We start from the raw sequence: 26031 nt of genomic DNA, 5'->3' as shown, positions 1-26031 counted from the left end.
GTGGCACAGCCTGGCAGGGACTCAGGAGCTCAGACACCCTGGCTGCAGATTGGCTTGTATATATATCGTGCACAATTACAGTACTGACTGTTTCTGCAGCTCTGCGCTTCTCATAAGGCTCAGCACTGAAATTGTAACGCTAGCAGCTTTTTTTCTCGTGGCCCGATGCCCAGTTTGAAGAAGGGTGATTTTGGTCATGTTGCTAGACATACGTATTTATGGCCCTGTTTCATCTGTTGAATTTAATCTGTTGGGGTATTTCTAACGTTATTATGGAAACAGTTACTATATTTACTCCGTATGAAAAGCTCAGTGTATGACAGTCTATGAGGAGGGAGTTTTACAGTGATAAAGATTGCACTAAATGATGGTGTCTACACTTCTTCAGGAAAAATGGTCTAAATGAGCTGACTGGCAGTTTGCCTGTTCTTGAGTCACGGACCTCACAGGGCAGTGAACTGGAACACGCTATGCTGGGAAAGCATCGACAGGGTTTGTTCTTGGCTCACTTGATGGCACATCTCATTTTTGGGGGAAGCAAAGAGAACCAGATCTTCTTGTACAGAGAGAGTTTATGCCTATACTGGGCTGGTTGCTCAGACTTGCTGAGAACCTGTTTCTCATGGAAGTCTCTGGGACCTGTGGGTACATTTCAGACGAACTTCTAAAAACCTGCTGGTGGAGTAGATGAGATACACTGAATTCCCATATTGCTATTTCGGAATGGGAGTCACTGTTGATGTACTTATTTCTGTAATTATTTGAAAACAGAATGCTTTTTGATGTCAGTCTTGCCGATAGTAATTGATGGGGCTTAATAGTGATAATGTGATGGGTCCACAGTGGACATGTATGAGAAATAATTGAGGTAAAGGATTGAATGTCTCAAAATGCTCTTAAGAGGGGTGGACTTTGGATCTGATGTATTTCTGAAGTGCTGGCCACCCTTTGTTCCTGATAATGTCAGAGGGGATTCTCGGAGCTGCTTAGAATGAGGCGCTTTTGTGTTGATCAACAAAGCTTTTGCTTCAGATGGGAGTAGGGCTGAAGCACAGACATGTAACAATGATCTTCTAGAGTTGCACCAAGCTGTTTTTCAGAATAAGGTACAGGAAGAGCTGAGGGCTAGTTCTGCAAATGCTGGAGGCACAATGCTGGAAGCACCTATAGATCTCTTTGACCTACATTTTGCTTTGGCAGCCTGAGAACTGACAATGTAATACCTTGCTGATGTGATGAATGACTCTGGGTTCGCAGTCTTGAAAAAAGACCTTCCAAACTGATAAGGACTTCAGCTTACAGTGATGCTTTGCCAATTAAAAAATTATTCTCTTCTTTTAAATATTAAGAGAAGCATCAGTCAGGAACAACAGTCTGATGAGACTAAGACAGAACAGGGCTTCCCAGAGACTGGTTGGATTAAAAGGTTTTTTTGTTTTCTTTTGTGTCTTTTTTTCTTTCTTTTTCTTTTTCCCTTCTCTCCTCACTGTGCTGAAAGGAGCAAAAGGTTTCATGCTTTGCATTTTGCGCGTTCATATTTCGATACTGCAGTGGGGAGGGCTTGGCAGGAGAAGAGTCAGAGTTTAGTTTAAAAACGTTAATTTTCTTAATGCTGCTGCAGATAGTTCCAAGTTTCAGTTGGTGGTGGATTTCTTGTAGTGTTTCTGTAACGTGACGCTCTTTGGCAACAGCTTCGAAGCTCTGCACTAGCCTTGGGGAGCAGAGGGCATTGGGAGGGGGGTTGGACTCTCGCTCCCAAGTCCCATCACCGATCTTACTGCTCAGAGCTGAGAGGTGCAAATGCCAGCGTCACTAACATTGGCCCGCTGTAGAGCCTTTTTGGCTCTGGGAGAGTTGCGTTGCTTTTCTGAGCATCTGTTTCACCAGCTGTGAAGATGGAGACAGTACCCTCAGCATGTGGGTATGATGAACGTTCTTGTTAGCTAATCTCGGTAAAGTGCATTGGAACGGTGAAGCGTGATGGGTTGTTGTTTGAAAGTGTGAAGGTGTAAAATGGTGTAAGCCACAAGCTCGCATCTTTGTTAGGGAAGAGAAGTACCAACTGCGAGTCCTTCTGGGGCAACAGGGGCAAAAGGTTTGTGGGAAGGAAGAGGAATTTGCTTGTGGCGGAGGACCTGAGTGAGAATTGTGCCACGTTCTAGCCTTTTACACAAGGTCTAAATGGATTTACTTGGAGCTTTGTAAAGTGTCTGTCCGGGGCTGGATTTTGCCCTCATACCACAGGGTGATGCAGTTGCATTTCCTTTTGTTGTTTTTCCAGTCCTGCCCTCCACAATCTTGCTTTTTATGATCAAAGCTCCATTCTTTAAAGATATGTCAATGCCTTGTAATAATGCTCAGAAGATCCCCTATGGGGAACAGTTCTGATTAGACTCTGAGGAATTCTTTAATTCTCTTCATACTTCTTACTATTAGGAACATCTTGTTGATAAAAGGTGTGGCTTTTTTTCCCCTTGCTGTTACTACTTCTTCTTTGGCTCCCCTCCTCCCCAGACGCTATGCTGATTCTTTATGCTCTCTTGGTGTCTCGTCTTATATAAACTTGGTTACTTGGTTCTTGCTTTCAGTTCATTCTTTTATCTTCTAGAGCACTCAATGAATGCTTAAAAATAATAAATATTAATAATAGGGCTCTTTGAACCAGCAGGTTCTTTGCTGCTTAAGCTCACCTCTTCCTGCTGCTTATCCCCTATTAAAAGTTGCTATAATCTGCAGATTGTAGCTGTAATAACTTCTGTAGCAGTGGCTGGGTTTGTGACAAGCGTAGGATTATAGCTCCAGGTGGGGAAGTGGCAGCAGGAGCAGAGATCCTCAAAGGCACAAAGATGTTGTTTCAATTGAAATATTCTTAGCAATAAAGGAAGAGAAGCCAAAAAATTTAGTGTGGGAATCGAGCTATTTATCTAAATAGTCCTTCTTACACAGGTTTCCACGAAGTGTCGGTGACCTACATAGGATAATCCTGTATTGCACATAAAATCCTGTGTTTAGAAGGGGGAAAGCATTCTTTCCGTCTGTCTCTATCCCAGCTGAAACCAGGACACTGGAGAACATAGTGTATGAAAGCTGTGCTTTTGGAGATGCTTTCAAGCTAATTCATAGGAAGTGTTTTAAATCAGCAAGACAAACTCTGAGATACATCTGTGGTATTACTGTATGTTTTCTTTTAATTCTGCCTGCAGACAGGTTTACTTCTCCTTAGAGCTACAGAAGAAAAAGATGCTGTCTGCCCCAGTGCGTAAAGTTGTCCACATAACGTACAGGCCAGGCTCCAAAGCTTTCACCACACACGTACGTACACGTGCATGCTCGTTTGGACATCGGCAGCATTTTTACTGTCTCGGATCACACGCACAGACTGAGGAATGAATAAAGTAAATAGGAATGGAGTGTGTGAGGTTTTCCCACCACACCTCCTTTCCTCTGTTTAACAATACAAGCTGCTGGTTTAGGAGAAGAGGAGAGAATCCTGAGGTGTCAGGGCAAACTTCAGGAAACCTTATTTGTTTCTTCTACACAGTGTTGGCTTGGCCCTACTTAGGGGAGGCGAGCTAAGCACAACCTCTGTTGGGTGGGTTGCTTCCAGGCTTATGTCTTCGGCAGAAACCACACTAGTTACTACTTGGGGCTAAGACTGGCTGGGAGTTTTTCAAGGAAACAATTTGCCTGCAGAAAATGCTGATTTATTAAAACCAGTACTGCTTTGTGGGAAAGGGTTGGTCTCCACTCAGTTCTCCTTGGGTGAATTTCTTGCGTTTGGGATAGAATTTCTTAGTCAAAACTGAGATGCTGGTTAGGAGCCAAGTGGTTTGGGTTTTTCACCTATGCTGTCACAAATCCAAAACAGGGTCCTGAAAGCAGGTTTCCTACGTGCCAGAAATGCACGTCCTAACCGCAGCACTGCTGTTCTAGAGCACAAGGATTTTTGCATGAAGCATTCCAAGGTGGATTCCAAACCTTCATCCCTGTGCGAAATGAAAAAATATTTTAAGCCTCAAACAATGTGGTGGGATGAGAAACTAAGTTCCCATCCAGGTGTCCTTGGGTCTCCCTCAGTGGCCTTGCTGTCTTTCCTCACCGGTTCTGCAGGTTTGGGTCTCCCTGGATGCGCTCTTCCCGGGGCGGAGCGAAGCAAAGAATCTCTGGAGACCTTGGCAAAATAGTCAGCGTGTCAGTCACGGGAGGGGAGCGACTGACCCTGAAGCACTGCCGGTGTATTTTGGCAGGGTCAAGGCTATACAAGGCTATATAGCTCCTAAACCCCTGCTTTCTCTGAGGAATATTATTAGAAAAGCACCTTAAGCAGCCAAGGAAAATATAGCTGAATACTGCTGATATGTTTGTGCCTGGGCCATTATTGTTGGGCAGGGTAGGAAAAAATAATGCTTAGGGCAAGAGAGGAGCTTCTTGGAACAGGATGAAACATTCTCCTGCTGGTTTGATTGCAGCGAGCTCAGCAAAGGCAGGGGTAACACATGGTTTCAGAAATAGGCTTGCTTCTTCCAATTTTTTCTCTCCCCCTGTTTTATGGAGGGGAGAGGAAAGTGGTCTTCTCTTCATCCTTTCTTAGCTCTCCTTGGAGAGTGAGGAGATAAGAAGAAAGCCAGGAGGGGATCTCAGATAACCTGCGTGTGTGCTTAGCTGGGGCATTTGTTCTCTGTGGTCGCTCTTGGCATCATTAAAGACCCTGGATCTGGTTATTCCAGGGCAGCTCAGCCACCTGAATCCTGATGTGCTGCTTGGCTGCCGAGGGGAGCTTTCAGGAGCTGCCTCTGTTCTAAAAGGTGGGATTGCAAAATTGAAGTGCACACTCCAGTTCTGATTGTACGAGAATGTTACTCTGCCTTTACTTTGCATTTTGCCCCCCCTGCTTTTAAAAAAGGGGAGGAAAAAAAAAAAGGCTGGGGGTTGAAGCTTCATTAGTGCACAGGCAAAGACAAAATGCTTCTCTTAAAGGCAAAACATTCTGGGCTCTCGCTGTGTATTTGAGGTTTAAATAATGGGAGTTTTCTGTTTCCGAGAAGCCAAGTGCATCCTCAGATGGTCTCTGTTAACCTGTTTTAAGATGACCTTTGTTCATCTTGTGGTAGGTGAGGAGTCTGAGCTTGCCTTTTTGGTTTCACCCCTCCTTCTCCTTCAAGTTAAGGTAGGAGGCACGAGGTGTGTTTGTAGCGCACAGAAGCACGGGGTACCAGAAGGCCTGAGCTGGTGGAAACTAGAACCGGGATCTCCATACAGCTCTGTTGGGTGCAGCACAGGGGAATCCACAACACACCGTCAGCTCTGGAAATCGTATCGTGTCAAAGCACTCCTGGACGTGAGATGCGCTTCGATGTGTCTGCGCCCAGGGCAGAGATGCAGACCCCAGATACGGAGTGTGTGAAGGAACAAATAAAAACACCCTAAGCCTTGCTTCTGTGGTTTTTTTGGTGATAAAAAGGCAATACTTATTTTCAAATATTAGATGACAGTAATATTTTAATATGTTTTCACAAAAAAATTGATCTGCATGCCCCAGCTGTTCCCCGAGATTGACTTGCAAAATCCTTTCTGTGGCTGGAGCTGCATTGTGCGCTTCAACGTTGCAGACTAGGACGGGTCATTTAAAACTGAAGGAGCCCCAAAGAAGCCATGTACTGGATCTGTTTCTCTTAGCATCCTACAAGATTACACCTGTAGACTGGCCTTTAACATGAAGCTGCAATCTTCAGCTGTAATCTTCGATTCTTTATGAAGTGCAACAGTATGGAGTGGGACCAAACATTGATTTTTTGAATGGACTATGATTAAATGTAAGGGCACCTGAGTCTGGCTATCTTGCAGCTTTGTAGGTAACTCTGCATGGACAAGATTTGTCTCTTCCCTCCCTTTTCCTATTCTACTGTCCCTGAGCTTTTTTCCTTGTGAAGAATTCTGCAAGGATTTGTCCAGATACACTATTGTTTAGCAAGGAGGTGGTGAAACAGATACAGTTGTTGAAACCGATGATAAGGTAATTTTCTCACCCTTCCAATATCTGTAAATGCGTTCGAAAGAGAATTCGCATTGCTAGTAGCATTTGTTTTTGTGTGTGTACTGTTGACGTAAATCAGAGATTGACTGGTGGATAACAAAACAGGGCAGTGCCTGAGCGAACAGATTGGGCAGGCATCTGAACTATCCATGTACTAGCCCACCAGAATGAGTCTGTTGCTCAGAAATTTTCTGGCAGATGTAGCCTCTCTATGTTGTGTGTCAGTGATTATCTACCACTTGTTTATTGCGTTTGTGTGGTCCATGTTATCTGAACATCTCACAGTTGCAAATGGATTGTATCTTTGTAGCACCTTTTCGAGGCAGAGAATCCTGTTTACCAATTCCCATTTTACTGATGGAAGTGAAATCTAAATGACTTGCCAAGGGTGTCGTGGGAAACTTAGAATGGACTAGAAAATAAGAGATCTTGCTTTTAAGGAAAAGCCAGAGTTACTCTTTCTTCCTTCACCGTACCCACCCAAATTTTCCTCCCAGAAAAGGTGTCTCGGGTTTAAAAAACAGGGAGGGAATATTTCCTGTATTATAGGAAGATTTTTCCCAGCTAAATAAATGGCTTTCTTTTCTGTTCTTTTGGAGCCAAATGTCCCATATAGCTCAATGATACGTTGTTAAGGCCTTCTCTTCTTTTGACTGTGTTAACTGTGCATTTACTAAATTTGAATATAACAGCTTTTTCCCTGTAGAAGAAGCTCGGTTTGGGTTTTTCTTTTTTGGGGGGCAGGGGGGAAAGGGTGGGTTGGCTGGTTGTTTCTCATAGGGAAACAAAGATCTTCTGCAGTTTTGGAAGGACTGGGGGGAGGAGGGGAATTTCTACCTCAGCCAAAATAGTCAGTATTTTGTGGTTTAGGATATTCATTAGAGTGTGGGAAACGACAGGTCACAGCCCTGGGATCTGAACCTCCTTTTTCCACATGCTACTGCAATGCACTCATGGCTACTCTTGCCTTCTTTTGAATGCCAACTTATGATCTGTTAAACTTTCTTAGAAGTGTGCACAGGTTTATAACAAGCATTTTCCTTTCAGCAGACTGGCTTTTTCAGACTGTTTGCCCCCCAAAAAAGTGTTTGCAGAGAGGATCTAATCAGACCTAATAGTCCTTAACAAGTTAGTGACTCCTCGAGTCCTGCCATTTAGTGGTATCTGAGGAGTGATGTGGTCCTGAAGCATTTGCCTGTTTTCACTGCAGCAATCCTAATCAAAGCCATGAAATGAGATGGCTGCTTTCTCCTCCCTGAGGCACTCCTGGGCGCTTCCTTGAGAAAGCGATTTGCTTTGGAGTTGTTAAAAAGGCACACGCTGTAAACCCCCCCCCCCCCAAAAAAAAAAACCCCAAAAACCCCAACCAAAAAACTTCCCAGATGCAGGTGTGGAGCTGCCGAGTATTAATGCCAATTGTGCAGTTCAAAATCACAGCTTTGTTCTTGAGATTGTAATAGTGTTAAAAAAAATCAGCCTTGATCTTGATGAGAGCTCAAGTCCCTGAGCTTGTGTTGAATCAGGGTCAAGGTTTTTAATTTGTTCGTTCTTCGGAGATGCTGAGTACCTTCCGTGGCAGCTGAAATTAGCGGGGGTTGTGTGTGTTCAGCGTTTTGGAAGGAAAACAGTGCGTGCATGTGTTGTGAGCTGCAATGCACAGAAGCCAGGATCTCTAGGGGGGCTGCGGTATCTAAGATGATGCCCCTATAGTTGTTTCTTAATTAAACCCCAGACACTTTACATGGCTTCTCTTGAACTTCAGGACTGCTTTTCTTGAGCATATTTGAGACTTCTAGCCTGGCAACTCCTTGGAGCTTTCTGTTAAGGTATTAAGGGGAGGAAAACCAGTTGGTTGCCTCAAGCTGAGGAGGATATGCTAGACTTGAAGGATTATCTCAGTGCAATGAATTTTAAAGACTTTTTGCTATACATGTGTGGAAAGCTATCAAAATGCTAATGGTTCTGCTGTCTTTTTTAACCCTTTCAACATACGGTGCTGTTGGAGGGGAGGCAACAATAATGTTATTCAACTGCAAAAGGACAGTCCAGCCAGAAATTAAGTTTTAAGTAGCTTTTCATCTGTTAGCCACAACTTCTCCCAGCGATAAGGAAGAATGATGCACCCATCGCTTGGACAGACCAATTCTGTATGCTCAGTTGAGCTCATCTGCAGGTGTGGTATAGGTCAGGTACTCCCTGCAACCAGCATCCTACAGGAAAGGCTGGCATGGGGCTGAGGAGCTCCCGGCCCTTCCCCCAGAAAAAGTGCAGTCAGAACCAGGTTGCTGTAGCTGGGTGAACTTCTGTTCCATTTATTTAGGTTTTTGGCTGAGATTTTTGATGTGTTAGGAGTATCTCTTTCAACCCTACAGAGATTCTGTTAATGTTCTGCTTTGGAGCCAGGTAAATACTTGGATGACTGGCGATATAAATAACAGAAATTGTGAGTGTTATTAAACCCATGAGGCTCAGTCATTCCTTTAGCTGTCTCTGAACTATCGTAGAGCAATGGGTCTGTCTGTGCTTATCTTTTTAATCAGGACTAGCCAGGCAATTTCAGCCCCCAGGAGAGCCCAAATCACTCAGCTGCAGGGTTATCTTTGCCATTAAGGTTGTGGCTTTCAGGTTTCAATCAACTTTCAAAGTTTTGTTTTGTTTTTTTTTTTTTTTAAGGCATATTTACCGTTAAATATTAGCTGCTAGCTTATTTCATATCTTCAAAGGATCAGTGTTTTCCATTTTGCAGCTGAAGAGTATGGTTGCCAACACGTACAACCTGGGGGCAGGAGCAAGGGCAGGCGGTATAGAAAGGGTTGCTGCAGGGATCAGTTTGGGGTTGGTATGAGGAGGACACCAGATGAAGCAATGTAAAGGGACCGGATAGCAGTGAGGTACTGTGGAATAAGCTTTTCCTTTCTCATTCAGCATGAGTATGATGAGGTATTGCTTTGCTTGGGGCATCCCAAGCTAGATTGGATAGGACTGGGGAAATTGGATAAGCTGGGGAAATCAGCTTTAGGGAAAATTGTTTCAACTTGCATTGGACTAAATGGTATGAAGATATGGCTTGGTGCATAGTGCACTAAGCATTGGGGTACTTGGGACGTCTAGTATGTGTGTTGACCATGATTTCCTGTGTGGCTTTTGGCAAATGTATTATTTTGAGAGACTGTGTGTGTGTATTTATATATTTCGCAGAAGGAATAGATATTCTCCCCCGCCCCGCCTTGTTTTTTTCCCAGCACAGACAGTTACAGTCGGCTTGTCAAGCTCATGTGTACTTAAAGGCTGTTTTCGGTGGACTCTTCTCTCTCTGACTCTTATATTTCTCAATGGGTGGCTTTAGGTATTACAAACAATGCCTTTTAATTAGAAATGATTCTTCCTGAAATGTTTGTGATCATTGGAAAAAAATCTTGTTACCTTTTTCTAACTTAGAGTTACTTGTTTTCTTGCATACAGTATATTTTGCTTAGTCTTGAAAATTTCAGATTGAGTGCATATAGATGGCTCTTACTGTGTCTGTCCATAGTTGTTTTGAAGAGAAAAATCTTAAACTGTGCAACTGCTTTGCAGTTTCTGTTTGGTTTTTTTGCGTGTGTAAAGAGAAGGGAGCCTGAGCTGCATCCTTCCATGACAACCCCTTCTTCCATACTAGAAGATGAAGGTATTGGCAGTGGGAAAAGTAGGATTTACAGAGGAGCATGTGTACACGACATGCCAACCTCACTTCTGTGATTAAGCACGCAGTTAGTCTCTGCGGATTAAACACAAATGCAAAACAAAATGCTTTACTATTTATGAAGAAACATGCCATTTAGAGTTGGGCTTTTGAATGAGCCTGTGAAGCAAGTTGCTGGGCTGGCCAAAGGTGTAGTGCGATATGTGGTGTGGTCTGTGAAGGGTGTTGGTTGGAAGGGAATGGGTCACCCTCTTTGACAGAAAGCAGTGCAGGTGTTCGTTTTATTTAGGGTTGCCTTGAGAGAGTAATTCTTGTGCGGAACGGAATAGGAATCTCCAGCTACTTCCTCTTATTTTTTTAATTGCCTGCCTGATTTAAAAGCCCTAATTCTCCTTTCTGTTGACTGAATGAGGAAAGAAGGGGTGCTGAAATACTGAAGGGGTGCTGAAATGCTGATTGTCAGAAACCGCAGCCTAAAACTTCCAAGTTGCCATCCCACAGCTGTTGGTCTCGTTTCTGCGTACTAGTCTGTGGGAAGGGTTGTAGGAGATCCAGCCCATGACAGTAAACAGGGAACGTTCCCTGTTTGCTCAGACAGGAGGTATTTGTACTCTCCTATCAGAGAAATAGAGGTTTGGCGTATTGGAGTTGTCATGCTCCGAGAGATTTCACTCTTCATTGCAGCACGAATTATTTCCACCAGGAAGCTTTGTAGTTCCAGATTCCCAAGACTGAAGACACCTTGCCCCAGGATATGTACCAGCATGATGGGTAGGACACCTTCTGGGAAAGGGTTCAAATACTGGCTTGAAGTTAGGCAAAAGGAGTATATGAACCAGTCTGCAGTATTCCAGAAGCCAGGCACTCAGTCAAATTACCAGCTGTTGGATGAGCTGTGGTTGTTGTCCATGTGTGTGGTCTTAGCCCATGGCAAATGAAAGGTAATGCAATTTAGCTGAACTGTATCATTGCTAAATTAAATTATCTCACATCAGCTGCAGGGGATGAACGTGCATATGGAGAGCTACCACAGCTCAGTTGGTGTACAGCCTACTGTGACTCCAGTGTACCGTAACTTTATTGGGGCCTCCACTTGAGTGTCCTGGTGAGCGAGCAATAGGTAGTAGCCAGTTGCAAGGAGAAGGAAGATCTAGTTGTGCCTCCAATTAGAGAATATTGTCCCTAAATCTCATAAGATTTTTACTTTGGGAGTTCAGGCTGCTTGCTGAGTTTGGGGTTGATGGAAACAGAGGTTTTCAGCAATTAGTGTACCTACTTATAAAAAAAAAAAGCTTGCCTTTTCCAGCAGATGCTGACTGCCTTGCCAGTAGGGAGGTCCTCTTGCCTGTAACAGGCACCGGTGCCAAACACATTTTTGTTCTCTTGGGAATGTATTTCCTGGAAGGTTCCTTTCATCTGTGGTGAATTCTTGTGCTTTAAACACAGGAAACGTTACTGGAGTTTTTCCAAATATCTGTGAGAACTTTTTAAACTGAATTAAAATTGTCCCATTTGATAGGAGACCAAGCAGCAGTCTATCCTCATCTTCAGTTGCTTTGACTCCAGGATCAGTACCTTGCCTAGGAATGCAAGGAGGTACTGAATGACCTGATGTTGCCCATGGATGATTCAGCAAGCCTTGGTAGCCTGGAGCCATCCCCAATTTGGCTGCCATAATGGGATTTGAAAGGGAATTGGTGTAAAATGAAGTTGGAAAGGACATAGGATGGCACTTTGGCTCCCCTGCCTTTACAATAGGAAGAGCTAGCTGTTAGCAAAACCTTTCGTAGCGAGCCGGTGTCAGACTTGCGGAGACCAAGAATTGCAGGAGGTGCCTTTGCTCTGGTGGGCAGTGGGAAGACCTCGTCTTGGTCTAACCCGATCCCCAGGGACTCAGTGGCCGAGGATGGCGAGGTGGGCCATGCTGGCTTCAGAACCTCTCTTTGTAGAGGGGAACGAGGGCTCACTCAGAGGAAATGTTGAATCTTTTGCCCCCCAAAACTTATCTTGGCAGAGTGAACGTGACCATGGTGATGGGCAGTGCTTTCTACAGTCTCAACGGTTATCATCAGAGCGGTTCGGTACTGGTGATGTGACACTGGCAGCACCACTGCAGCATTATGGGGTCAGGGTCACAGATGTTTCTATGTCCTTGTGATTTGGCTACGCATCCTGTTTTCTTCTAAGCCAAGGCTGAAATCTCCTGTTATTGGCTGCTAAAAGCTTTTAGGCTGGAAGTTGTCCCGTTCCCATCATCTCCCGGAAATCATTCCAGCTTGGCCCACTCTTTTCCCCAGCTCCAGTCTTTCTCCTTTATTGGGATTTTCTGGAAACCAAGGTCAGAATGTATTTCTTAAACATACATGAGGTTTAGCATCTGTTGTTTGTGATACAGATCATTGCACATGGAAGAATGCATATGCAAGTTCATGCACAGCCAGCTTTCACTGCACAATGAAGATGTGGTTAAATGGGAATTAGGATTAATACTGGATTTAAGATTCTCGTAGTTGGCTGGTAATAACCTAATCTCCTCAAAGGCTGCAGGCAGGCTGGCAGCATTCGGCTCAAGGCCGTTGTTGTTTGCAAAACCTGAAAGAAATTGAATTTTGATACTAAGAGCACTTTAATCAGAGCCTTTCAAGATAGTATATGCTCTTCCCATCCCTATCTCAAATGCAGCCTTTTAATTTCTTTAATGTATGACAGTCACCTAGGCTTCTAAGTCTGACGGGTGTTTGACAGTAATATTTTTCATTTCCTTTTGTAAGAGCTTAGGGATTCTGACTGATTTTAGAAATGTATAAATTGCATTCTGAAAGTTGATATACCAAAGCCTCTGTATAGGCAGAGTGAGGTGTGTCCATGCAGGGCAGCAAGCACTCCCCAGTTTAAAGTGTTCAGAGTGCTAAATGTCCTTCAGGTAAGGAGGCTCAAGAGGCCACAGAAGCGTGGAGCTCCTTGGTGTGATGTGGTCAGTTCAGTCCAGTCTGGTTCGATTGTTGCTGTGGTAGAGATGACCGGTGAGAAATGCGTTGGTGAGTCTGTGCAGGTCATAAAATGAATCACTGTGTTTCACATCAAGGCCCGTGTTGGAAGACAACATGTTTTAAGGCGAATTGTTCTTGCTTCTCCTGTTTACTGTGGCTGCAATACAGTTTTCTCTGTACCTGTGTCTACTACAGCCAGACATTTAGTTCTCCAAACAACTTGTATCTTCAATTAGTTCTTGATTAAGGTAGAGTTTATGCAGGCTTAGACCTGCATTCTCAAACAGGACAGAGGTGTAAAGTTTACCTATATATCTACTTTTGATTCCTTGTTTCCAGCCTTCTCTTGGACAGCAGTTTTGATTAGTTCTGCCCAAACTTTGAGAGCTGTCCTTTGCAAAACGTTTTTCTATCTATCTGCCTCACTGCTAGCGGTAGTCTGGCAAAGTGACCGTGCTTACTCTGCTTTTCCTTTGTTTTAAATCAACAGCCCATCCTGTGGATGAGCCTCCTTTGGAGAGGGTATCAAAGGTCTCTATAGTATGACGATGTATGCCACTGTCAGTCAAAGTCTCTATCTGAGCCACTGAGGCTGGAAAGAGCAGAGACTTACCGACTAGATTTGAGAGGAAAGCTTGTCCTGATGCTGCTGATACAATTCAATATCCGTGTTGCCAAAAAGAAAATGACTTGTCTGAAGAGGTGATGATTAAGTGCCTTTATCTAGACCTGAATCCACTCTATCAATCTGTTTTTTTCTTAAGCCTACTTCTTCAGCCCTCACCTCGATGGATTTCTTTTGATTGTTTTTCTGCTGCTTTTGTGTTGGTCCTCCTTGCTAAGGTTGTCTTTCCTCTCACTGTCGCCTTGTGTAGAACCTGTTATCAAATAATCCTATTAATCTTCTTAGATAATCTTTAAAACACTTACCATCAAGCAGGACATTTTTTCTGCAGTATGAAGTCTCCTTGCGTGCCTTAAGTCACCTGGCTCTCAGGTTGTGAAATTGAGAGATGCACTGAAGTTTTGCCTTCCCAAGGCTCAGAGACCACGTGATGACTTGATTAAGATTTGAGAGACAGTGATTTTATTTAATTTATTATTGCAAATGTCTGTGCCCCCATTGTTCTCAGAGAATAAGAGAGCGTCAGAAACATTAGGTCAATTGGAATTCAGATCTCTGCAGAGGCTCACAAGTCCCTTAATGCACAAGTTTGTTGAAGGCAGGTTAAATGGGAAAGTTTCTGTTTTCGTTCGTGTTCTGTTTTCAGAAGCCATAAGCCAGGAATATCTTTGGTCTTTCAGCTCCATTTCTTCTCTTCCACAGAGATTAATGGTAAGGAAAAGTGGATAGAGAGGGAACGCAGATGAGTCTGGCACCCAGCAGCAAAGGTTAGTAGAGAGACACGTGAACTGTACCAGCACAAGAAGGTTTGTTTTGGTTAGCGAAAAGCATCCAACTTTCACTGACTCTAAGAGACCTTAGCTGTCTGCAGGAGCCAAAGAGCTCGGTTTAAGGCACGCAACAATTCATGGAAGTGCCTCGTAAGCGTCATACAAGTGTTGCTTTGTTCGGTATTACGACTGGTTGGAGGTTTTGGTCTGTGGCTCTTCTGGTGTGTGGTGGGAGGTGGCAAAGACTGGTTAGAACAACACTGTGTAATGAGACGGTGCCATGCTGGGTGAGGCCTGGCAGGGATGAAGCTCAGTGATTTCTAAGCCTGTAAAAATCCAGGAAAGCATGCATTAATGCCATTGCTCGCTGTTCTAGCCTCTAGCAAGCAGATAGGGAGCTATTAAACCCCTCTGAACAACATTAGGGATGGGAGGGAATATCTGTGTAGCTTCAGCTTTTGTCAGAACAAGCACAGTGATAGTGTTTAAATGAAGAAACGACGACCAAACAGAACAAAAAAACAAACCAACAGCAACAACAACAAAACCCTCTCACACATCAGCATGAGACTTCAAGAGGACTCGGGCTGTCACGCTGGCTGGTTTGAACTGTGCAACTATTAGTGGGGAAAAAAGCAGCATGCTGACCTGGGCATTAGCCAGTAGGTGCCTCCTGCCACTTAGGTTAAGTGGTCCTTGGAGTTGAGGAATTTTTGATGGCTGGTTTGGCCAAAGCCTTGGTATTACAAAAAAGAAGTTGTGCTGTATCTGCTTTGTAATAGCTGGTAGAGATGTATGGGTGAGTAAGCTGCTGTCACGCTCATAGCACCGTAGAGAGCCCAGAGTGATGGAAAATGTGTCTTACGAATGCTCGGTGGCAATTTCTTATTTTTCCTTCAACTGAGTCAACTCTGTGCTCAGCAGTGAGGCTGACAGAGGCCCTTCACCAGCACTTGAAGCTGTACTTCAAAGCTATAACTCTGCTCAGAGCAGGTCTAACCGATGATGCTGTGCTTTTCCAAGCATTTGCAGCCTTGCCTGTGGAAGGCCAGCCAACGCCACCGCAGCCAGTCCAGCTCCACCAACACTTTTTCTTTCAAGATTTCCCAACCGCGTCCGGGAACGCACAGCCCCTGCGCTCCGCTGTGCCCCGGCCAGCTCCGTGTTTTGATGCGGACGACCGCGGTGGGATGATCTGTAAACATCGCTGCGTCTTCTGATGGCGAACGCATGCAAGCTGCTTGCGCAGCGTTGCTCGTTCATCCCCCCCCGCGCCCCCCCTGCGAGCTCAGCTGCTGCTTTATCGCTCCTGATAAGCGGGTGTGTGATCCGAGGCAGAGCCATCAGCCAGAACCGAAGGCAGGCAGGAGTCCCACGTGCATAGTTTGGGGGCAGCTTGGTTTCTTTTCTGATAAGCCCGTGCCTCTTGCGGCAGTACAGTGCACACTCCTTTTAAACCGCAATCATAATCCTCTTTGCAGCCAGCGCTGCTATCCCCACAGGAAGCATTAGCAATATCACAAAGTGCGGAGACTTCATTGTTTTCCCTTAATCTGCAAAGGGAGCTAGACAAGACAGAGGAAACTTTAACCTATTCCGTGCCTCAGTGGTAAATAATTAGTTTTTTACTGAGCGGGAGAATGGGGGAAGCCTCTTAGTTAAGATAAAGTAAGCGCAAGGCTCACAGGCTTATCTTGCTCTGTGGAATTCAGGAAAGGACGTGTCCTTGAATTCGCCTGTCTGGCGTGCCCTGTTTTTGTGTTTGGGAGAAATGAGTCTATTAGAGCTGCCCTAAGTGATTGCTGGGTATGAGGCACCTCTTGCCAGGAAATGCGGTAGCTATGCTTTTGTTTAAGGACCTTGAACAAAAGGCTCTGGATGCTTAATAATGTGCAAATTTGGGTGGGTGGGATATGGAGAAGGTTAATAGGGCAGACTAACAGAGGAGGAGCTGCGCTTGGGGAGAGGAGGAGAGGAACGCCGAGGACATGGCAGCAGGCAGAGGGAAGTCGAAGAGGAAAAGCAGCCCCTTTTTGCCGTCTTAAAGTTAACTTAGTCGCCACTGACAATTTTGGGGGTAAGTGCAAGCTGTGTCTGCTGAAATAGCGGTATTTCCAGCCGCGGCAGCGTGAGAGGGCAACTCCAAGAGGTTTTGGTGCGCAAGCCTGCGTGCCGTGTAAGTGCTGTCTGGACCCCAACCCATCACAAGGGGGGACTTGCTGTGGGAGCGCTCCTGGGTCAGAATTCACTTTGGGTCAACGCTTTTACGATCACAAAACTTAAGCGGGGCGAGGGGGCTGCCCTGGCACAAATCCCGTCCGGTGAACGGTCCGCTCACGCGTGTGCTGTGCCTGTGGAAGTCCTTTAATCCAAACATGACAAGAGCAAAGAAGCAAAACAAAAGCCTCTCAAAAATAGCATGAGATAAGGATCTGGAGAATTTGCTTTTTATTTCTTTCAAGAGTCCCTGGAGACTTCTTCTTTTAAGGGAAGAAATGTAGCTTTCAAGGTTGAGCCTTTTTTTTTTCTCCCCCCCCCCCTCCTTTTTCTTCAGACTTCAAAGGCAGTCAGCTGAGAGCTTCTTAGGAATGTTACATCTGTTCAGAGTAAACGTGGATCAGAGGGAATGCACTTTTTCCTCTTCCAAAGTGTCTGAAATTTGTACACAAATTTTCTTGGGAGTGCGGTAAACAAGACACAACCTCAGCGGGGATGGATGGTGCGCAGTAGCGGAGGGTGGGAAGCCAGCAAGTGGGAGTAGTTTTCTGCAGAGGCATTTAGTTGAAACACAAGTTTTATTTTCTTAATAGAAAACGTTTTAATGTTTGTGCCTTTAAACAAAATTGATTTGGAAATTGAAACCAAACAAATGGACTGAAATGTGAACTCCTAATTCCTGCCTGCTCCTCCTCAAACTCTTAGCTTCTGCTAGCTTTGTACCTGCTGACACATAGTCTTTTCTTTTTATTAAATAGCTAGTCCTTTTGCTTTCAGTCTTAATCTACATGTATCAAACAGTGAAATCAAACCGTTTTGCTTTCTGACTCCTAACGCTTAACTACTGTTCCTTTACCAGCCGATCCAAAGCCTATTGGCAGTGGAGGGGTTTTGGATCAGGCTCTTGACACGCCACAGAAAATTGTCATTGTGAGCCTGGGGGATACAGCAGGTGGGCTCAGGAATTGGACCTAGTTTAACACTGCTCTGCCTGTCATGGGTGGGAATTTATTGCTGATTTTGATGAAAGGTGATGTGTGGCATTGCTGAGACTGTTTGGAAATCCTCTCCACAGTAGGACTTACGGACACGATCAGGTCTCAGGCGGCCCTGTGCATAACTGCCTTTTCACATCTCAAAAGTGTAACTGAACTGCAAATGGTTTTCACACCAATTATTTCCCTCTTGCTTTTGAATAGAACCGGGAGGGGGGTTGTTTATCCCATTTCCCTGGTGCAGCTGAAACTCAGAGCAGCAAGCTTGTTGCTGAAGCTGTTGTTTCTTCTGCACGTCTCCCATAAGGAGGCCAAGGAGTGCGAGATTTGTGATTCAGTGTGTGGCTTTGTCGCATGCGTGCCCAGGCTGAAGATGATAGAAATCTTGGTGCTGTCTCACTTCGGGGTGGGTAAGTATGTTTCGTTTGTTGCTTTTGTGGGTTTTTCTTTTAAACTAAGCTTCTTAAATGAAGAAGAGTAATATTTAAGCTTCTGAGTAAATAAGCAGAGAACCCTGGCTTCATCTTGACTAATCTGTTTAACCTTCATCAGCCCAAATATTTACTCCAGGCATCGAGTATCCAGGCAGCGTAATTCTGATGCTAAAATTCGTGCACTGAGAAAGCTGTAGATTGACTAATCCTGCAGAATTCCAGAAATCCCTGTCTGTATAAATAAACTTCCTATACGAAGGATTATAACTAAATAAATGCTGTGAATTCAGATCAGCAGAGCAGAAGTATAGCAGTTGGCCCTCTTCTTGTGCTACTTACTTACGTATTTTTATAAGGATATTCATCTTAGTCTAACTAGATGTGTAAAGAGAACTGCAAATGTTGAAGCACGATGCCATCATATACTGCAGGAAAAAAAGTTTACCTCTCTGCCTTTTTGCTAGCAACTTTTCTTTTATCGGTTTTCAAACTGCCATCAGCTTGGTTTACCGAGGCTGTTGAAATTGTTGTTATTTTGGGGCATGGCATTTCTGGTGAATCTGTGTTTTGTAGGTCTTTGTCCCCTTCCTGTAACTGGGCAATGTAAGGAGTTCACGGAACTGCTGTATTGGAGATACAAAATTTGTAGCTCAGTTGCTGAAGATCCCCCCCACTGCCCTACACACACACATTCCCCCAGCTGCAGAGCAAAGCCTGCAACATCCCGATTTACCAGCATCAAAGTTGGCATCTCAAGTCTAGTCCGTCGTGTCCATTGCAGGGAATGCTTATAAGCCCCCAATGTAAACCTGTTGGTATAGGTACGGTGTAAGCAACTTTCTGAGCAGTTTGGCTTCTCTCCTGTTACTATATTAATTATCCTGTCTTTGTGAGACTTAAGTGCAGACTTCTCTGGGATCCTTATCTCAGAGAAGTTTTGTTAATATCCCTTAATGTTGCCCTATGTGTTACTGGACATCGTTCCAGAGATGTGAAGGCTGTAAACACCCGGGGGAAAGGGGTTAGTTTGGCTATTGTAAAGGGAGTAACTAAAAAGAATGAGATCAAGTTAGAGAAGTAAAATCAAAACTGTTTGAGGAGGACTTCCCAACCGCATCGTTGATTAGGTTCATGGAAAGCTAATGGGTGCTCTGCCATCTGAGAATTTTGAGAGTAGTCTGCAAAAACGAAACAGTAGGAAGGACAGTGGGATGGAGTTGTTCCCTATCGGCAGGGAATGGTCCCAGCCAATCTTACAGCTTTTTTGCTTATAAGATTCTGTGTAACAGTAGAAAACTAGAAGGAAGAAATTGCCCAGCTGCTGCATGGTCAGGAAGACGCCTAGCCTGGAACCTGTGCTGTTCATGGCCATTTGGTCCTAACAGATAATTCTCCGAATTGCACCTCGCTTTACTTGCCAACGTGCTCTGTAGGGAAATTCTTTCCCTGTCCCGTGCTGGGTTAGTCAGTCCTTTGAATGCTATATTTGAGGAAGAATCACTGCAGCCAGGCTGCTAATCTCATTTCTGTCCTCAGATAAGATTGTTATCAGAGTAATTGTCTGTTTGCTCCCCCTCCTGAGTCTAATCAGAGTGGATTGTGCCAGTACCTCCTGGGGCAGAGGAACTCGGATGTTGATTGCCCTCAAAAGAAAGAGAAAATCCTCAGTGTATATTTAACGTAAACTTCAGTTTTGTTAGCTGTTTGCAGGAAAATCGGCTGGAAATAACTTGCTCAGACATGTCTTGCGCATTTCGCAGTAATATATTTGTTCTGGTTTAAAATCTAAGTTCAGGCAGGCAATTTCATGTAGTGCATGCCGCGGTGAGGCTTTCAAAAGATAGTGCTGTGCACCAGTGGAACTGGTACTTTCCCAAGCCCTGGGATAGAGCAAGTTCACGTCTGCAGAGAATGCATACTCTTAGATGTTGGTGTTCCAGCCAGCAAATAATTCTGAACAATTAGTGCTTTCTCCCTTATTTCAAAGCAAATTACAGGGATGGGTGGATTTTGCTGGTGGGTATAAAGGAGGCTCAAAGATATTAATTTTTCATATACCCTTCAAGTTGGGACTAGAGCTTGTCTCTTGATGTGTTTACCTGAGGAAGTGTACTGTTTGGTATCTTTCTAGTGGTGAGCAAACCACAGGTGATGCAGCGCTCCAGTGAGATACAGAAATGCTGCGTGCTCCCCCTGTTACGTGGATGAGAAAGTTGAGACGCAGAGGTACTACCATGGCCTGCCGTGAGAGTTGCCAAAGCAGAATTGCGTCGATAAGGAGGTCTGTGCCAGTGCCAGCATTGCTAGTGGCTGCTCCCGATTCCTGGTCTGGGTTACTGGCTCCAACAGCCAGCCCAGTATAAAAATCAAAATGTGATCCTGCCCTTAGTGATGTTGCTGCTGTAGAGATGTTGTCTGGCTCGATCAGACCTGTATCCCTGGATAGCTTAATGAAGCCCTATAGCTTTTGAGTGTGATACCTAAAGCAAGCTTAAAGGGCAAGGGCATACCAGTGAAGAGAGTGCTCATAGCTGCTGAACTTGCATGCCTTGTATGTGAGAACTGCTGAGACTGTCTGATTCAATCAGGCTTAAAAGGTGTTGAATGAAGCGGGTTCTTTCAGGCACATGTAAAAGTCATCTTGGGGACCTTGAAATTGGTATGGCCACAGCTGCTTCTAGCCTAATGTGTGCTTGGCGTGCCTAGCGTGGATATTCTCTAAAACTTTTATTGCATAGTTTGCTGCTTCCTGCTCCATTAGACTTCAAATCACTAATTGCAGTGGTAGCTTCGTGGCTGTAGTGTCCCTTCTAGCAGTAACCATAACCACTTTACATTTGCTGGATGACTTAACTGATGTCGCTCTCCTCTTTGCAAGGAGAGAAACAGAACTGCAGAAAGAGGGGAAGAGAAATATAAAGAGGTGTAAAAGTTATTTTTATCCTTGACTGTGCTGCACTGAAGAGATGCCGGAGATAGTGTTTAGAGAAGTGCTTCTGGAACTGCGAGTCATACAAATACATCAGTGCAACTAGAAACAGAGCCTTAAATAGGTAGGATGCAATATCTGCAGGGCTGCTGGAACTTGAGCTTGCATCTTCACGCAGCGCTACGATGTCACCTTACCCAGACCTAGCTGTGGTGTCTTTGATTTGGCCCTGCTGCATGTGCCACTGATGTGAGCGTCCAGCAGTAGAACCTGTGGTTCTGGAGGCCCCTTGCTGTTTTTTGGTTTTTTTTTTAACCCCTTCTCTATTGCATGTGTGGCTTGATGTGGTTTTTGTTGTGGTTATGTTTTGGTTTTTCACTTGAAGTGTACTTTTGGCAACCTTTGGTCCTTTAACGGGCTCTCATGCTATCAGGCATCACAGTTATACATATGTTAAATGTACTTTGTTACCTGGATTACAGTATGGTGTTCACTTTCTTTGAGAGCAATTCGTATTCCGGAATCTTGTCTCCAGCTGTTCTTTTTCTGTAATGGCACCGAGGACAGTATTGTCATTTACTTTGCTACTTCTGCTGGCTTAGCAGTTCGAAGCCATCCCTGATTAGATGCGTCACTCCCCACGTTGCGGTTTTGATGGTGAGGTTGTACATTACGGAGCTGTTGGCCGATTTACAAAAAGCGTGCTTTTGGCTGCTGGGAGTAGATTTTTCTGGAGGGGGTAATGAGCTGTAGTCCCTGCCTGCTCCCCTTCCCCAGCATTAGCCCCGTGCAGTGCCTGCAGCACACGATACAACCATGTGTCTGTTCCCTTAACTCATTCAACTTATGGCTGCGCCTGCCCTTTTTTAATGCTAGTGTCGAGTCTGTCACCCATGGTACTGCTTAGTCAGTACATAATAACTGTTTTGAAGCCATAACTTAAATATCTGTCTAGTAGTCCCTTCATGTTGTACCTTGGACTGACCCACTAGTTTGCAGAGCGGTGACTCTCAGTTACTCCTTAGCAAAATTCCCACATAGGTCTTTGAATCCTTAAAGGTAGCTGTCCTGGTCTAATCTGAGCGTTCCCTGCTGAGGGGGGGTCTACCTTGAAAATTTATGAAAGTACTCCATTAAACCAAACACTAGCAAAGTAAGCGTTAGCATGAACATATCTCAAGTTACTATTATTGCTTCTGCCAGCTGCCATAAAAAAGCTTTTCTAGACTCGAGTGAACAGAAGGGATGTCACAGGGCTGTCAGGCCCTGACTGTCAGCCTGGTCTTGCCTCACTCGGGAGTACATGACATGACTGAGGCATTCCTGGATCAGAGGTGATCTAAGGACAGGTCTCTCCCTTGCTGCCTCCGACTGCAACACCTTCTTTCAATACCAGTAGGAGATGTTGGGATAATTGAGTATTTTCCATAAAGCAGTTCTACTTGGCCATAAGGATGGCCGTGCATAGTGCAAACAGAGGTAACCAGCCTTGCTAAATGCAGTTGAGGCCAACAACCAATTCATGTGGGAAGCATGGTGTCGAATAGCAGAAAATAAAAGAAGCAGCAGTATTTTACTTGTAACCTCTTAGGCATGTTGCAAGGAGATTTCCCCCATTTTTATGGGTCTTCACTTCTCTATGATGACGATCTTGATTTGGTTGGATTAATCCACAGAGGTTCTGTGCAAACTATGGACGAACTTTACATATATACACTGTTACAGTTAAGATGGCTCCAGCTTGAAACTTGGTAGAAGAAATCCAACTGATGTCAGTGACAGCTGAGCAAGGCATTAGCCTGCTTGCGAAAGAAAATTTAGACAGAAACGGTTTTGTGTAGGTAGGCACTCTAGTTCTGCAAGATGCTTCCATCACAGAAGTTGCCCCTTAGCTATAAGGCATAAAAGTCAGGAGAGAGGGAACAACTTTTTAACTAACTGCAAGGAGGCATCGACAGCAGATGGGAAAGTACGGGGACTAGAAAACTGTTCAGGTGGTCTGGGGAGTCAGGATCTCTTTGAAGTGAAACCAAATGTGATCAGTGTGGCTTTCTGGTCACAACGTGCCATGGCCTTTCTAGGGTAGAGGGCTTGCTTCTAGCCTTGGTTTCTATTAAGCACATCATATTGCGTATATTTAAGGCTGGCTTGTGCCTTTGGGTGTTCTTCCCGAAGAACCCTCCTTTCTTCTGTTGAATAGTAGGAAGGGGCCCAGCTTCTCTTGTTTTTCGAGATTTATTTCTCTTCCATTGCTTCCAGTGGTTCAGGGCTGTCAGTAGTATCTCACTGGTAGTGAATCACAGCAATGGCAGTATTTTAAGCACTGTAGTTCCCAGCTTCTTTGTAGTGCAAGTCCTGTCCAGTTGCACTCTGTTCCAAGAAACCTGTGGTAGAGAAAGTCTAGACAGATGCCTGTCCTCCTATCCATATCCTTTTGGAAGTGGAGATATGATGACTGCCATTATAGTTAGTACCAGGGTCTCCACGGGTTAAAAACACAACTCTAAACATCTCAGGTTAAGCTCCAGCTAGGGCTGGCCCAGATCCCAAATTGCTGAAAGTGCTCTCATGTCACTGGGGGGGGTCACGGGAGATGGGGAGATGTCTCCTGAGTTAGGGAGTGCTGCTTGTGCCGTAGCTGTGTACCTTCCTGGAGATAGCAGTGCCAGATTAGTGTGGCTGAGGCTCCCAAAAGCATTCAGCCTTGCCTTGGACATGGCTTCTAGGAGAACTCTTCAGCAGGGGGGAGGAAAGGAGAAGATCGATGCTCTCCTAGCCCTGTGAATTAGACACGCTGGACTAGAAGCTCCCTGAGAACCTTTCAGTAAGGACGCTGGTCGGTAGATCATTCCTCCAGTTTTGTTGTGGTCTGTCTTCAGCTCTTGCTGCCTCTGAGATTTGTACCTGAACAAGGACTTTGGTCACCCCATTCAATAACAAAAATTGAAAGCTAGTTTCCTGATGGCTTTTTGCTTCATATTTGCTGCTGCTTCCCATCATTAGCAGCAGTAAAGTGGCATGGGGGAAAAATCAGCACTAATTTGGGAGCTTGATTGCCTGTGTAATAAGCTTCTCTGTTATTCTTTGGCAGGAGCCACAGCTAATATAAATTTTTTTGCTGTCACTTCTGCATGGGCCATGTACCAGCGTCAAAGTTAATCCCTCAAAATTATGTTCTGTTATAAATCTTTCTTCACAGATGAAGTGGGTGCAATTAGGCAGAGAGGTCCACAACTGTTAAAAAAAAAAAAACAAAAAACCCAACCCCAAAAACAACAGCTCTGAAGGACAAAAGCAGCTGCCTGTGCATCACAAAGTGATGTAGCATCTTGCCAGTCACCTCCAGAAAACAGAAGCTCCTTGGCCACAGTGTTCTTAAGGCTTGTTTGGCAGTGACAAAATGTTCCAAGTTGACCAAGTTGAAGTTCCACCTTTTTGTAAGTACAAGATGTAGGATTTTAGGAGTAATTTGAAGCTATTTGTGTCAGTTCTCCCTCATTTCTTTTCTTCCAAGTACACACGGAATATTTAATGTTGTTATTCCTGCCTGAGCCCTGGGAAATCAGAAAAGATCATCAAGACCCTGGTAATAGGCTGACAAAATCCCCAGCATATTTAATAAGAGATTATTCTTTTGATGTTTGGTTTGATTTTGATGCTTGTTTTTTATCAGGTTACTCTTGGGTAACCTTCTGTATACTGAACAACTTCCCTGCTTTCATGAATGTCAAAGACCCTCAAGGTTTAAATGTACTAGTGTGGTTAAATTACTTTCATTTTTGAAGTTCAGTATTAAATTCTTTTCGGCTAGGGAAAATGGAAATACTGCCTCTGCTGTAACATTGTGACTGTTCTGGGCAGGGCTGTACAATGACTTACTTTCTACACCCAATTTAGAAACCCAGCTTAAAACTGGTGCCTGCTGAAAGTTCATTCTTGCCTTTTTCTAGAAGAGGATGATAGCAAGTGACTTAGTTCCTAGGGGTGTAGGGGTGGGGTTTAGTGTGTCACCCCCCCCCCCTTTTTTTTTTTCCTTTTCTGGAATAAACCTTAAATATATGTAACTGAGGTGCATTTCTATTCTAACAGAACACAAGCTCTATTTGCATCCCTGCCTTTTTCTTTGGGATGCTGAGCAAATGCTATCAAGTCTACATTGAGAATGGCACGGGCTATGCAGAGAAGTGAAAAGTTTGTTCCAACCCAATGAACAGTAGGGACATTCTCCTGTTAAAAGTCCCAGTAAAGATATGATGTGTGTGGCTGCGTATATTGTTTTATCTACCTGTTTCTGAGCATGAAACTTTAGAAACATTGGAAATCCATTCTAAAGTCATCATTCAACTAAACTTTACTCAGGTGAGACTTTATTGATCAAAGATGGTGATAAGATTTTGCTTTACTTTCTGTTCGCTGTCTGCTGGTTTTACTTTTAGAAATATTTAGTATTCAATATTTTAGTTTGAGTTCGATAGAATTCAGTTAAGAAAATCTGCAAAAATTTCACGTTAAATGTCTCTGCTTACGTGGCAGTCAAACATGAGTTACAATCACAAGGACAGCGATGGGGTGAACATGAGAAGCTACATCCAGTTTTTATCATAAAAACACTCACATAGCAATGTGGTTTGCCGTAGAAGGCCACTTTATTTTGTTCAGATCCGGCCTCTTGAGCAAAGGAGAAAATAAATTTATAAATGAGAGCTGCCTGCACACAAACTTCTACTATTCTGCACATCTATCATTTGTCGCCTTGTTAAATTCAACTGTCCTAAAGGTAAATGGCTACCTGGCGTGCTGTCGGCTCTATTCTATCCTCTTCCATGATGAGAAGATACGTGTATTCTCCTCTAACTTACGCAGCCTTCAGTGGGCTTGGGTCTCTGTCAGGCTGCCGTGTTCTCTGAACTGTGCAAGCAATCGTCACTTATTGCTGGCAGACCCAACATACTGATTCTTCTTGAGATTTGGCTGCTGACTCCAAAGGAGCCTCCTAGACCCCTCTTGCAGTGTTTTGCCAAGTACCAGGGGGAGCTTACAGCACTTGATTACAGGCTGCATGTGTTGTTCCTCTCTAGTTTTCCTATGTGTTTTCTCAAAGTGTACTCTCCAAGCATGCTAAGATGTCTAAGGAAGGGGTCAAAGTGCTTTATATGTTAGAGTAAAACAGGGCTGAGGTCACCACCCAGTTCTTACTATTGTCAATAATGAGTTATTGCATCATTTGTCAGCTACATGTGAGAAAAGCGTAGGGAAACAAACAGGTTTTTGTAGATGATAGAATCTCCAACTGTGGCACTGAACCACGGAGTAAAACGCAGACTAACAATGCACTGACGTCAGGCTGTCGTGGTG

The 26031-nt window shown here is 44.3% G+C and overlaps 1 protein-coding gene across 5 annotated transcripts in view; it reads left to right on the top strand.

Moving 5' to 3' along the window:
* Nucleotides 1–26031, top strand: part of TSPAN18 (tetraspanin 18) — a 130197-nt gene that overhangs the window by 15759 nt on the left and 88407 nt on the right. Inside the window, exon 1 of one of the 5 annotated variants that reach the window (XM_069784651.1) lies at nt 14033–14098. The exons of 3 other annotated variants lie outside the window; for them this stretch is intronic. The gene's annotated coding sequence lies outside the window, so the exon portion shown is untranslated. Of the gene's footprint in view, nt 1–14032; nt 14099–16023; nt 16179–26031 lie in introns of those variants that run through there. One more of the 5 variants, XM_069784650.1, reaches the window with a different exon arrangement.

Source organism: Haliaeetus albicilla, chromosome 5 (genome assembly GCF_947461875.1).
Source record: "Haliaeetus albicilla chromosome 5, bHalAlb1.1, whole genome shotgun sequence".
In the NCBI taxonomy this organism is placed as follows: Eukaryota; Metazoa; Chordata; class Aves; order Accipitriformes; family Accipitridae; genus Haliaeetus; species Haliaeetus albicilla.
Note: the sequence above shows the minus strand (reverse complement) of the source record. Positions and strands in the feature narration are given on the sequence as shown.